Raw genomic sequence first — 14,379 nt, forward strand, 5'->3', positions numbered from 1 at the left:
TCTATAAGGAAATGGGTGTTTGGGTTACAATCACTGAGCCTAAAGGGAGAATAACTGAAAGGTAAATTAATAATGGCTTTTAAAAATATGAGAAACTCTTAAATGGAAGATAGTAGATGCTCAGAACTAAAAGATTAGCACTCAGAGTACCTTTGACTCTGTTATTCTAAGAAAATCAAAAGACTAACAGACCCAATCTTTCCTATCTAAAATCAACTCTCCATAGGAATATCATTATAATGAACATTCCCACTTAATAACCTGGAATTTCTTTAACACTTTAAATAATCAACACATTTTTACATCATGATTGGCCGTTTGGTCTTGCTTTGCCCTCACCACTTTTTGAGCTAGAATATGCAGATGTTATTAGATTGTACTGTTTATAAACACCTTGGTTGCTGAGCAATTGAGGGGTTACCCAGGATCACACAACAAGCCAGTGGTGGAAGTAATGTAGGATCCAGGGTTCTTCACAATCCACTTAGGGCAGTTTTCCTGAATGTCAATTTAAGTGAATGTTGGTTGACTAGTGAGCCAGGAGCAAGGAGCAAGGGATCTGTAGGTTATTGCAGTGATGTGATCTGTTTTGTATGCAGAGGCTAATGGATTCTGAGTATTATAAGGTCCCAGCTGAGAGGTTTGCGACTCAGAAGCAAGACACGGAATCCAATAATCTGCGCTCCCGGGCGCTCCCGGGCGAAGCTCACTGGTCCGAGGGTGGGCCAGGGAAGTTCGCGCCAAAAGACAGCATAGGTACTTCTTTTAAACAGCTGTTTAGGGAGGGGAGGGTGGAGGGAATGAGGTGTGGAATTCCTGCCTTGGGCCAGGGGTCTAGGAAGGCCCTAGGAAGGCACCAGCTAGCCTGCTATCTTTGTCACCATCCACCTTGCAGATGCTTGTATTGGCTTGGGGCTTCCCCCCAGCCTGGACCTAACAAGTATCATGTAGGTATGTTAAGAATTTATTGAATGCCAACTGCATGCCAGGCATGTGCTGAGCTCTTTGTGTTTATTGTCTCATTTAAGCTTCCTGTTACTCAGGCCAAAAAGATGTGGAGTCTCCTCAATGCCACTCCTTTTCTATACCTTATAGCTAGTCTGTCACAAAATCTGTCCTCTCTTCCATCAAACTGCACCCAGGGTATGCTCACTTTTCATCCCCTTGGATACTATTCCTTATCTTCCCTTACAAAAATTATGGCAAACACTTTCTCGCTAGCCTCCCTCCTTCTACCCTTTCTGATCCCAGTTTATTCTCAACACAGCAGCCAGAGTGATTGTTTAAAATACCAAATCATCCAAAACCAATTTGGCTCAGCGGATAGAGTGTTGGTCTGCGGACTGAAAGGTCCTAGGTTCGATTCTGGTCAAGGGCATGTACATTGGTTGCAGGCACATCCCCAGTAGAGGGTGTGCAGGAGGCATCTGGTCGATGTTTCTCTCTCATCGATGTTTCTAGCTTTCTATCCCTCTCCCTTCCTCTCTGTAAAAAAGTCAATAAAATATATTTTTAAAAAATAAAAATAAAAATAAAATAAAATAAAATAAAATCCCAAATCACCCATGTCACATCCTGCTCAAAACCCTATTATGACTCCCAATTATACTCAGAGTAAAAGCCTAAGACTTGACAGCTTCAACAGGCCTATGTCATCTACCTAATTGCCCTCTGTGGGATTCCCTTTCTCCTCCTGGCCCTTGTACTTTCTGTACTCTCTTCCTGCAATGCTCTTTTCACAGAATCTGCATTGCCTTTCCCCTCATCTCCTTCAGATCTCTGCTCAATATTACCTAATCAGAGAAGCCTTCCCTGACCACCCGATTTAAAATAGTCTTATTCCCTCTACCCCAGTATTCCTTAACCCTTCCTACTTTTTTTCGACATGACTTTTCTCTGTATGACATACTAAATATTTTCTTACATATTTTGATTATTTTATGTAGCTCTATGAGGGAACTATTGTATCTCCAGCACCCACAATTGTGATGGATACAGAGTAGGTTCTCAACAAGTATTTGTTGATTAATACAAAAAGGTTGTGTAAAATGGGTAATATAATTATTCCCATTTTACAGATAAAAAAATGGAGGGTCATAGAGTTTAAATTAGTCAGGAGTTGAATGCAGGCCTTCCTGCTTGACTCTATAGAGACAACGTTATTAGGTTTCTAGCACTGTCATTGTAACAAAAATTTTAAAAAGCAAATAACTAATTGAAATAAGCTCCACTGGATGGAAAAAAAAGCAATGATCTCAAGCAAAATGTATGTGATTGGGAAGGAAAACTAAGATGCAATGCCAAAGAAGCCAGGAAGTTTGGAGTTTGGTGCAATCTTGTTGGTCTTGTAGCAAAATATTTTGAGATATTATTGTGGGGTTTATTTATGCAACATAGTAATCAGAACAAATTAGAGGTAGTTTTTCTTTCCTCTCCCTCAAGGCCTTGTTCTCAGAAGGGCCCTGTGCTTAGTTTAATGTTCTGTTATTGGTGTCTTAATATTCTTAATCATTTTATCTTTGAACTTATGGTTCATAAGTAAAGTCCAAAAGAACAAATGAACATGTGTGTGAGCATAGGATATAAGCCAATCGGTAGCATGAATATGCAGCTCAATGACACAGCAGGCACTATGCATGCAAAGCACTTGATCTAATGCAGTGTGCACACCTGCGATAGTCCAGGGCAGCACAGGTCCCAAGAAGGTGGCTGGTGCCTGGACCTGGGCCCAGATTGGTAAAGTCAATAGCATTGGAAACAGCAGAAGCAACAACAGTGGTGGTAAACAAGGCTGCAGCCCCAAGAGAAAGGAACTGCACCACATGGGAACTGTACCATGCTGGGACCCAAGGTAAGAATTCAGTTTTCCTGTCCTTTCCCAAAGCCCATTCCTAATGGTATCAGGACAAATAGTAATTCTCTGGCCTGAGTCTTGGGGCAGGAATTGCCTATGCTCAGGTAGTAAACTGTGTTAGTAAATTATTATGAAATAAAAATGCACAGTTTGTAATACACATATCTGAGGCCTATTAGGATTCTTGAAAGATTTTAGAATTTCTGGTTTTGAGAACTACAATCTTGCAAAGCAAATATACACAGGCTCAGAAAATATTAAATTTAAAGATCATCTTATTCAATAGAAAATAACACTCTTTTATATGAATCTTCAGATGAACCAAGCTTAATAAAGAAGACAATTTTAAAATCAATGTTCCTTCCTAACTAAAGATTCAGCAATAGAAGCACAAATGGACATTTTTAATTATATACAAATTATGAAGTCACATTTGGCTTTTTGTATAACCTCCAAAAGTTACAGGAAATGTCAAAGAAATATTAAAATGTTATGGTTAAATTTGTATTTAAAATTAAATTCAGGAAAGTGACATTACCATCATGGTGGAATAAGAGTTTTCTATCTTTTTTCCCACAAGAACACCAATTTAAACAATCACCAAAGTCCAAGAATCTAGCTGAGAAGCTCCTACACAATGTTGGAGCAAAAAACAATCCAAGTTTAGATGCAATGGCTAGAGTAAGAAAAACAATATGATTTTATACGCATCAGCCCTCCCCCAAGGTAGCATAGTTCGTCACCTCAGGTGACCACAGAGTCTGTGCCACTAGGCCTCACACAACACCTATTACATACGGTCACCTGCCAAGACTGGGAGATGTAGCAGATCTACCTAATACATAGAAACTAACACAAGGAGGCAAAGAAGCATGGTCCAAATAAAACAACAGCACAAAACTTCAGAAAAACAAACAAAATGGAGGCAAGCAATCTAAAAGAGAGTTCAAAACACTGGTTATAGGATACTAAATGAACTTAGGAAAAGAATAGTTGAACTCAGTGAGAACTTACACAGATATTAAAAACCATAAAAAGAACAGTAAGAAATGAGGAATACAATAACTGAAATAAAGAATACATTAAATGGGGAATCAATGCCTTTAGGTCACATTTTACACCTTGATTCAGTCTGTTCCCACTATCCCATTTGTATTCAGTGTCCCATGCATAAGCCTTGCAAGTAAAGGTACCATGAGTCTGAATTCCAGCACAGGAGTTAAATGAATTGCAGCAGTTATCATTGCTGCTGGGACAGCCACAATTTGTTATTTAGCTTACAAAAGATTGTATGTTAAAGATCATTACAACAAATCTATGGTTACACTTCACATTCAGAAAGACAACCCCAAAAACAATGTACATGATTTTGATGTGGAGGATTTGGGACATCAAGCAGTGTACTGCCATTTTTGATGGTCCAAAAAGTTCCCATTCACTGATGGAGTTCACTCACAACACGAAGTAGAGACTGGAGACAATGTGGTAATTCTGATCATTAAGAAAAACAACTTTAAAAAAGGAAGATAAACAATCCAATTTTTAAAAAGGGTAATCCAATTTAAATAGATACTTCTCCAAAGAAGACATATAGATGGCCAAGAAATACATAAAAAAATGTTCAAAAGTCACTAATTATCAGAGAGATACAAATTAAAACAATGAGTTATCACCTCACACCTTCCAGAATGGCTACCATCAATAAATCAATAAACAAGTGCTGGCAAGGATCTGGAGAAAAGGAAACCCAAGTATACTGCTAGTAGGAATACAGACTGTTGCAGCCACTGTGAAAAGAAATATGAGGTTACTTCAAAAATTTAAAAATGAACTGCATTGTAACCATGTGATTCCACTTCTGGGAATATATCCTAAGCATTCCAAAACACCAATCAGAAAGAATATATGTACTCCTTACAATAGCTAATATTTGGAAATAACCCAAGTGCCCATCATTAGATGAATGGGTAGAAAAGCTGTTATACATTTACACCATGGAATACTATGTAGCAGTGAAAAAGAAGGATCTCTTAGCGTTTGAGCAGGAAGGGACCTGGAGAATATTACACTAATCGAAATAAGCCAGTCAGAAAAAGACAAGTAGCACATGATCTCACTCATGTGTGGAATCTAATGAACAAAATAAACTGATGAACAAATTGATCCAGAGACATAGAAGCATGGAACAGACTGTAAAACCTCAGAGGGAAGGTGGGGTGGGTGGGTGGGTTGGTGGGAAGAGATCAACAGAAGAGCTTGCATGCGTATATGCACAACCCATGGACACAGACAATAGGGTGTTGAAGGCCTGGGATTGGGGGTAGGATGAGCTAGAAGTGGTCAATGGGGGGGGGGGGGAGAGAACATATGTAATACTTTCAACAATAAAGATTTTTTAATTTAAAAAAATCATCTTTCTAACCTATGCAATGGGCCCCTTTCCCTCCCAACACCTGCCTATCTCTTAGCTTTTATGCACCATATTGTCTTTCAACCCAAGACCCTCACCCCAACTCCTACCACCTTAGACTTGTCAAATCCTCAGGTACACCCTAGTCCTTTCTACAGTTAGGGATGAGGTAGTTTATTGACTACTTTACAAATCTTTGTTGGATTGAGTGCTTGCCCTAGTTCTAAACTCCTTTCTATCATTCAGAAAAAAATAATTTTATTAAATCCCGCCAGCTTTTTGCAAAATTCTATAACAGCACTTTAAAAATACAGCATTTAAAGTGCAAATATTAGATGAGCACATATACAGAAGTGGGTGGGAATTTAAAATGATTTGGATCATGGCACTCAGGAGCTATAAGATATGAAGAAACAAATCCCTGTTATGAATCACTTCTAATACCTCTAGATAGATTTCTGTCTGTAATACTCTATCTCTTACAGTTTGTTGTGTCCTCATAGAAACCTGCATTTAGCACATTGACCTCAACAATGGAGTACTGAATAAAGGTCTGATAAGTGATTGGTTGCTGGTCCTTCAACAGAAAATAAAACCATTTTCTCATGAGCTTATATTTAAGATACAAATCAAAAAAGTTAGTGTTTTTCCTTTAAAAATTGGGATTATTTATTCTTTTATAAATAAAAATATAATATATTTAATATATAGAATGTCATGTCAACAATAAAATATTTTTTTATGTAAGGGTACATAGTCAAGAGAAATATATTGAAATAAAACCCCCTGTCCAAGTTTGATAAATTACTATCTTAAAAAAAAGCTTATGAAATAAAATTTCTGTATGAATGAAACATCTTATGTCAAATTTCAGCCAGTAGCCAAGAACATTTTCAATGCAATGTTAACAATTTGAAAAATAGTGGAATAATTTTATAAATTAATATTGTAGCTTTGAAAAGCGAAACTCCATAATCATTTTTTTCCTTTGGAAACATTCCATTCCATCTTATTTTTATAAGCACCTTATATGGAAATATGATATGGTGTTTCTGTTAACAGTGATAGATTTATTAAATAATTAGCATGCAGATAGAGGAAAGCTACATGCCTTGCAGAAAATCTAAAATTATTACTAGGAGCAAAATGACATTCATATATTTTAAACAGTTATCAAAAATTGCAGATGCCAAGCACATTCACAATAAGGACACAATTCAGTCATAGATTAGATATGGACATGATGCTAGCATTTTAGTGTGAGAATAATTTTGGTATTAAAAAATGTGAGCAAACCTATGAGGATTTAGAAAGGCCAGATAGGGCATAAAATATATTCTGGCTGCAGCATGGTAACAGAGTCAAACTAGGAAGAGGATTTAGAATTGTAGATTATTCATGACCTACGAAAAGACATAGTGACACACAGAAGACTCTTACTAATAAAAATGGAGATGATGATACCCCCCATTTACTAAATGTCAGGAGCGTACCAAGTATTATATTAGACATATAAAAGACCAAGTGCTCCCCTCTCTGCACTATGAAAGAAATATCAGAATGTCCCTGAAGATAGATTAAGCCAGTGAATTTTGTTTTAATAAAAGGAATGGTTGGCAGAGACACTAGAAATTAATGACCAAATAAGTTAGTGGCCAAATTTGCTCCTTTACTATAACCACAGACAAACTCCATTTCTCTGTCAGAAAGAAAAGAAACCCTGGATATTTTGGATGACAGCCAAATTATTCTTTAGGTATATTCACTTCAGTATATCCAGGAGGGGGGAAACATGAAACTATGACAATAAACTGAGGTAATTAACATATTCATCTCTAAAACTTCAGTTTATTGTCATAGTTTCATGTTCCCCCCCTTCTGGATATACTACCTATAGAACACTTTGAGGTAATTAACATATTCATCTTTAAAACTTCAAAGTGTTCTATAGGCAGTAAATAAAGAACTACATGGTTATGATGGTAATATCCAACATGCTTTCAGAATCCTGCTCTGATTTGAACCTGATGTTTTCACATATCTACTATTGCCTTTAATATTCAAAAATTTAATCATTCCCAGGAGAAACTAATATTCCAAAAGTGTAAGTGACTTGCCTCTAGTCAGACAAGCTATTAAGTGGGTGGATCTGAAGATCAGATTCAGGTGCGTTGATTCCTAGTCCAGAAACACAGCTTTTGGAGCTCTGCAAGGTTCTTCCATCTCTCTTCTCGCTGAGAGGGTCCCCATTTGCTAAGGGTGGAATTCATCAAATTTTAATATTCTAACCAGAATGTAGATTCTGGCTTGAAACAGCATTTTTTCATGTTCCTCTAACCAGTCATTACTCCCCACTTAATTATTTTTTGCCCTCCTTCCAAATAGACCAAATCCTTTTTAACCCTTTCTCACAAGAACAATCATCCAATAATGATAATTGAAATTCTAGCTTGAAAATCCAAATTTCAGCCAAGACAACAGACACACACTAGTTGCTTTACGAGGTGAGGTGGAGCTCCTAATGTTTCTTCTCTGAGCATTCAGAATTGCTTGAGGTAGAAACCAATGCAAAAAAAGAAATGCCTGTAAGGAAAGGAGATCCTTGACTTTATTGACCATATGCCATATTAAGTAAAACTCCAACTTTACTGATCACAACTACTAATCATATTCCTTTCAGTAATTTAAATGCATCTAATTATTCAACTTACATTTTGCTATTGTGTGATTTTCCAGGTTCCATATTCCATGTTTGACTTAACATGAACTATTTGCTATATGCAAATAGGAAAAGGGGTAAATTATTATTTCAAGGTTTTATAATATTACTTTAAAGTTTAGAAATATGGTGATCAATGTAAAAGACAATTATCCTAATAATTGCAGAAATTATCAGGTATATAGAAATGTATCTCCTAACCCTACTGAGAACAAGAGCCAGTAAAACTTCAGATTTCCCTTGGTTGATCAGTTGGTCAACACTCAGAAATACCAACATGGGAATGAGCAAATGACAAGTAGGCTGAAAGGAGACTTCTTTCTCAGTCTTCACTAAGACAAATTTGCTTATGTTAACAAATTAAATGTTTATAATAAATCTGAATCATTGGCCCCTCCTCCTCCTCTTTGGTATTCATACACAACTCAATAAATGACAGCATAGAAGAATAAAATGTAAATATATGCATAGCTTTATAAATCTTTTGGGAAAAGAATAAAAGAGAAAAAAGAAAATAAGTCTGAATGGTGTCTTGTGGTGAAAGCTACAAAACTTGTATGAAAACATTTAGTATGAAAAACACTAAATGTGTCCTTGTTCTCAAGGTGAAAATTCTGGCCTCTGTCTCCACAGTGAGTCAATTAGGTTTTACTCACCTCCCCGGTTTCTAACTGTGCTTCTAACCCCAGGTGACCCTCTTGCAAAAGTGTGCCTGTGGCAAAAAAGGCTGAGTAATACTGTAAAAGGAACATTCATCATAAGAAAAGCAGCCAGAAACACAATTTACCAACCATTTAACCACATTATAATGATGGAGCAGAGCCTACAGACAATTGGTATGCACAAGTTATATTATAGTATATCTTGGAAATAAGCTGGAGGGGATAACATAAAATTTGAAACAATAAGAATAGAACTCAAAACTACTCTTTTTACAAGTAGATTTCAGAGAAGAAAAAGATCAGCACATACCAACCTTTTCAAGAAAGACCATGTGAGGAACAAGACTACTGAGTTGCATTTAATTGGGAAAAGAATAACAGTATTCATAGCTTGAGCATTTATTTTGTCAGACACTGGGTTAGATAAAATGATATACTTAATCTCACTGACTTCTTACATAGAGAAGGTTCTATCACCCCCATGTCACAAATCAGAAAACAGAGGCTCAGTAAGATTAAGTGACTTCCCAAAGATTAGACTGCTTAGAACAGTCTTCAAGAGAATGTGATATTAAGGAATTACAAGGTTTTACATAACTGACGCCTACTTGCCTCTACAGCTTCATTTCACACCACTCACCTGCTCACTCAACACATTCAAACACAAATGAACCAATCTCTTTAGTTGCAGGGTGTTCATATCTTGGGTTTCCTCTGCTTACATAAATCTACCTTTTTTGCCTGCAAAACTTCTATGCATCTTGCATGTTTTTTAAAAAGCGACTTCTTTAAAGAGGCATTCTTTGACTACTGATCTAAATCAGGTTCCTGATTAGACCAACTTACATATTATTGATAGCATTTATCATTATTTATATTTAAATTATTACACACATGTTGTATTAGTCAGAGTTCCCCAGTCAGGCAGCCTGAAAATCCAGGTAAGAGTTCATATTGTAACGCAGCTGGCATGGCTCAGTGGTAGAGTGTTGACCTATGAACCAAGAGGTCACGGTTTGATTCCCAGTCAGGACACATGCCCGGGTTACGGGTTCCATCCCCATTGTGGGGCATGCAGGAGTCGGCCAATCTATGATTTTCTCTCATCACTGATATTTTTATCTCTCTCCCTCTCCCTTCCTCTCTGAAATCAATAAAAATATATTTATTAAAGTATAGTTGATGTACAATATTATATTAGTTTCAGCAGTACAGCATAGTGACTTAACATTTATATACCTTACAACATGATCACCACAATAAGTCTAGTAATCATCTATGACCATATAAAATTATTGACAATTTTTGTATTTTGATACCATCTTTGTATTCTACTTCTGTATGATTCCTATTTATTTTTGTTATCTCCTGTATACCTGGAGTAGTTTTGTTACAGTTCTTGTAATAAAATACAATATTATTTTATTATTTCATTTTTCAGTTATAGTTTACATACAATGTTATCTTGTATTAATTTCAGGTGTACAACATAGTGGATACACAACCATATACTTTACAAAGTGTTACCCCTGATATTTCCAGTATCCATCTGGCACCATACATAGGTTTAGAATATATTATTGACCATATTCACTATGCTGTACATTACATCCCTGTGACTATTTTCTAACTACCAACTTGTAATCCCCTTTACCTTTATCAACCTGTCCCCTAACTCCCTCCCCTATGACAACTATGAGTCTCTTTCTGTTCTGTTTGTTCATTTATATTGTTCTTTAGATTCCACATAAAAGTGAAATCATAGGGTATTTGTCTTTCTCTGATTGATTTATGTCACTTAGCATAATACCTTCTAGGTCCATTCATGCTGTTGCAAATGGCAAGATTTCATTCTTTTTTATGGCTGAGTAACATTCAATTTTATACATGTACAACTGCCTTTTAATCCACTTATCTATTGTTGGGCACTTGGGTTGCTTTCATATCTTAGCTATTGTAAATAATGCTGCAATGGACATAGGGGTGCATATATTCTTTCAAATTAATAAAACACCATTTTAATAAACATATCAAGCCAAGGAATAAAATGTCTCTTTTGTTTCCCAAGTGTTGTAGAAAATTTTCATCTTATTTTTATAGATTCCATAATTGTATCATCTCAAATTAAGAAATAATATTAATGTTGGATTGCTGTATGAAATGCTTCAAACATACAAGGTCAGGAAATCTACAGTGTAGCCTTACTTTTCATAAGGAGACTCCAAATTAGGTGGAAATCATTAAGCCTAATGAGAAGATGAGGAATGAAGCAAAAAGAGCAGTACAGCCAACATGTGGCCTTCCTGATTAACATTTGCTATGAATATCACCAGAATGTCATCACCAGTTTTACTTCTCAACTTATGATATTCTAGCAAAATCATTATTAGTTGCCTATTAATATATGGTCCCCATTATATAGTGAGTTGGAGAAGAGGCCAGTCTTGTCCATATATGACTGAGATGAAATATAAGCTCCAAGAAGCTTATTCACAGACTAACTGCTTCAAGTCCAAAGTCACACAGCAAGTCCACTATACTAATAATCAAGATGAAGTCCTAATGAATAATTTGGGCATTCCAAATAGTTAACATAATCTTCCAACCAAAGAAAAGACATATTGCATTTAATAATAGAGCAAGTAAAATTAACAGTAGCTTAAACACTGAGAGTCATATAAAATCATAATAGTAGTTACTTTTGTAGGAATGTATGTAGTGACAAAGAAGGGCCATGAACAGAGTCTGGAGGGTGGTTGATATAAATGATGCATAAATAGATGTGTTTACGTTTATTAAAAAACTATTTAATTACATGCTTATGATTTGAGCAACCTTATTTTTATTATGCCTATTTCAATAAGAAGTGCACTTAAGTAAATGTTGTAGTGTAGAAATAGAGCTGTCAAGATAAAATGAATTCTCACAATCAGCAAATGGTTGTCCAGGAGCCAGGAGAGTCAGATGCAATCTTGCCCTTAGGAAACCTGGCAGAGTTAAATGAAAATACCTCTATCACAGCCCAAAAAAGAAGTCCTTCTCAGTACTAGAGAAGGAATGTGAGGCTAAGAGTAGGATGGGAAGACAAGTAGATAGGAAAGTAATGAGGGTAGTTGACCATAGGAAAAAAAAAAAAAAAGTAGGAATTTTCCCACTATAGAGTGGTATTACAGCTGTCATCCACCCATGAGGTGGTGGAGGGTAAGAAGCAACTGTCCCTCCTTGTAATCCCATAGCAACACTTAATGTGTCTTTATAGGGTACTTATGAATCACCATTGATAATCCTATCTGAGCAGGTTCTGGGTCTATTTCTGAAAGAATGGAGTCAGTGCCTGAAGGTAGACATTTACCTGATATCTCTTTGATTTTTGGTGGGTCAAAAGTTCTCAGTAGAAAACACATTTGAAGTGGTAAGAAGTTAGAGAGTATGCAGTGTAGTGGGGCTAAATTAGACACTGCCATTTTAACATACTCATGAGCACAAAGGAAATCTGTCCCACTTGCTCCAAATACAACATGATAAGATGCAGAACTTCCTACTACCTGCAAGACTTTCAAAACTCTCCAAAACCCCTAATTCCTTGCCATTCATACACACAACCACCAAATCATTGAAATAATCATGGTACTTGGGTCTATAACTTAAACACACTGCCACCTACCCATTAGAGCTTATACTGACTTATTTTATAATGTTTCACATCCCTTTTTACCTCACTTATCTAGGCTTTCATCTCTATACTGATCTCTATATTACTTAATTTGACTGAATTCCCTACCTACCAGTATCTCTTCTAAACTGTTGTGGACTTGTCTCCTATTCACTCTATTCTCCTATATCTTCAACCTCTTCCCAGAACCACCCTCCACCTTCTCAGATTAATTGAGACCTGTCAGTCACATGAGGACATACAACCGTCAAAGGTGGATATTTTTATCTCACAATCTTGACTCCCAGAGCCAGGGACAGCCTTATTTCTCATTGCTACTTCAAAATCATCTACTCTTTTCTTCAAAATCTGAAGCTCCTTTAAAGCTCATGGCATCAAGGAAAATCACATGCTACCCCTTCCAGTTGCTGCCAACTACTGACCTACAGTGGCTCTTTTTTATCCATTAAAGGCCTTGGCTATGGTTCCCTAACATCATTTTCATTTCTGTTTCAGTCATAATTTTTAGTGATGTCAATAACTACATACATACTTCTTAATTTCCTCCATACTCAAGTTTAGCATTACCAATAACTGCACCACTTCTGAGATCTTAATTTCAACCTTTAATCCTTCCATCTGGGCCCCACTCTAACAATTTTTCAATCAACTTATAAACCTCCAATTTATTGACTCCATTACATTACCAAGTCCTATAACTATTTTCATGCCCTCACTTATTTACTCCTATTAGGAGGTGGGGCCTTTTGGAGGTGATTAGGTCATGAGAACAAAGCCCTCATGAATGAGATTAATGCCCTTATAAATAAGACCCAAAAGAGCTCTCTTGACCCTTTTTGCCACATGAGGATATGAGAAGTCTGTGTCTCAGGAAAGGGCTTTCACCCAACCAGGCTTATACCAACCCCAGCCTCTAGAACTCTGAGAAATAAATTTCTGTTGTTTATAAGCCATCCAGTCTATGGTACTTTGTTCTGGCAATCTGAGTGGACTAAGAGAAAAGTAGTACTGTAAATGAGGTTGCCACTATGACAAATACCTTAAAAAACGAGGAATCAACTTTGGAACTAAGTAATAAGCAAATGCTGAAAAATTCTGGAGGTGCATTCTAGAGAAAGCCTACATTACCATGATTGGATTGTTAAGGGGGATTTTCATGAGATCTCAGGAGAAGACAACTGTAGAGAAAGCCTGCATCTTATTTGTGTCACTCTCCTCCTATGCTCCACCCACACTGACTTCTTTCTTCTTGCTTTTCAAAAAACAGTATTTTATACCTCCTTCCCCTTATGTATCTTATGCATCCCATCAGATAAAACTGCACATTACATTTTTAAGTACATTATTTTATTCCAGACCTGTATGCCTTTTACAAATTTATTACTTTGTCTCTTCTATAGCCAACTTATAACCATTTATCATGATTTTGCAACAACATATTAATAATTTCTTCTATGACTCAGTCCTCCAAGCAGCATCTCTTCTGTGTTAACACTTTACATTTGTCAGTCTGTAAGAATTAATTTATATATCTGTCTCTTCTACTATACTATGAGTCCTTTAATGCTATGAGTTGTGACTTTATATATCCAGTGCCCACCATAGCACTTACTTCATGGTAGGTAAATGTTGGAGCAAGAGAAAATATTTCTAAACATAATTTAATGTACATTTACTCTAAAGCATTCTTTCTTTTTTATGTCTAGGCTATCCTTAATGGGGAAAAGATTTGCAATTCAGACAGACACTTGCCTGAAGTACAAGTTTGATGATGATGATGATGATGAAGAAGAAGAAGATGATGATCTACAAATAGGAGAGGATCCTTAAGTGTATCCCAGGATTTTCAGATTCACTGTGTCTTCCTAGCAAGTGATAAGGTCATTTTCAAAAATTGCAAATGTAATAAAAACAAATGTGCTCTCAGATCTGAAGAAGAGAATCCTGACTTTGGACCCTTTTCCCACAAGAGGTGAAAGCACAATTGTGATTGTTTCCAAATGAAGTCTTTAGATCTTGGGTTTTCCTTTACTTTAGTGTAAATTGCTTTTATTTTTGGTG

At 36.3% G+C, this 14,379-nt stretch overlaps 1 pseudogene; it reads left to right on the forward strand.

The window, feature by feature from the left end:
• The first annotated feature begins 4,048 nt into the window (after positions 1–4,048).
• Positions 4,049–14,148, forward strand: LOC118721922 (annotated as a pseudogene).
• Positions 14,149–14,379: the final 231 nt, after the last annotated feature.

This window comes from Pipistrellus kuhlii, unplaced genomic scaffold, assembly GCF_014108245.1.
Source record: "Pipistrellus kuhlii isolate mPipKuh1 unplaced genomic scaffold, mPipKuh1.p scaffold_m20_p_19, whole genome shotgun sequence".
In the NCBI taxonomy this organism is placed as follows: Eukaryota; Metazoa; Chordata; class Mammalia; order Chiroptera; family Vespertilionidae; genus Pipistrellus; species Pipistrellus kuhlii.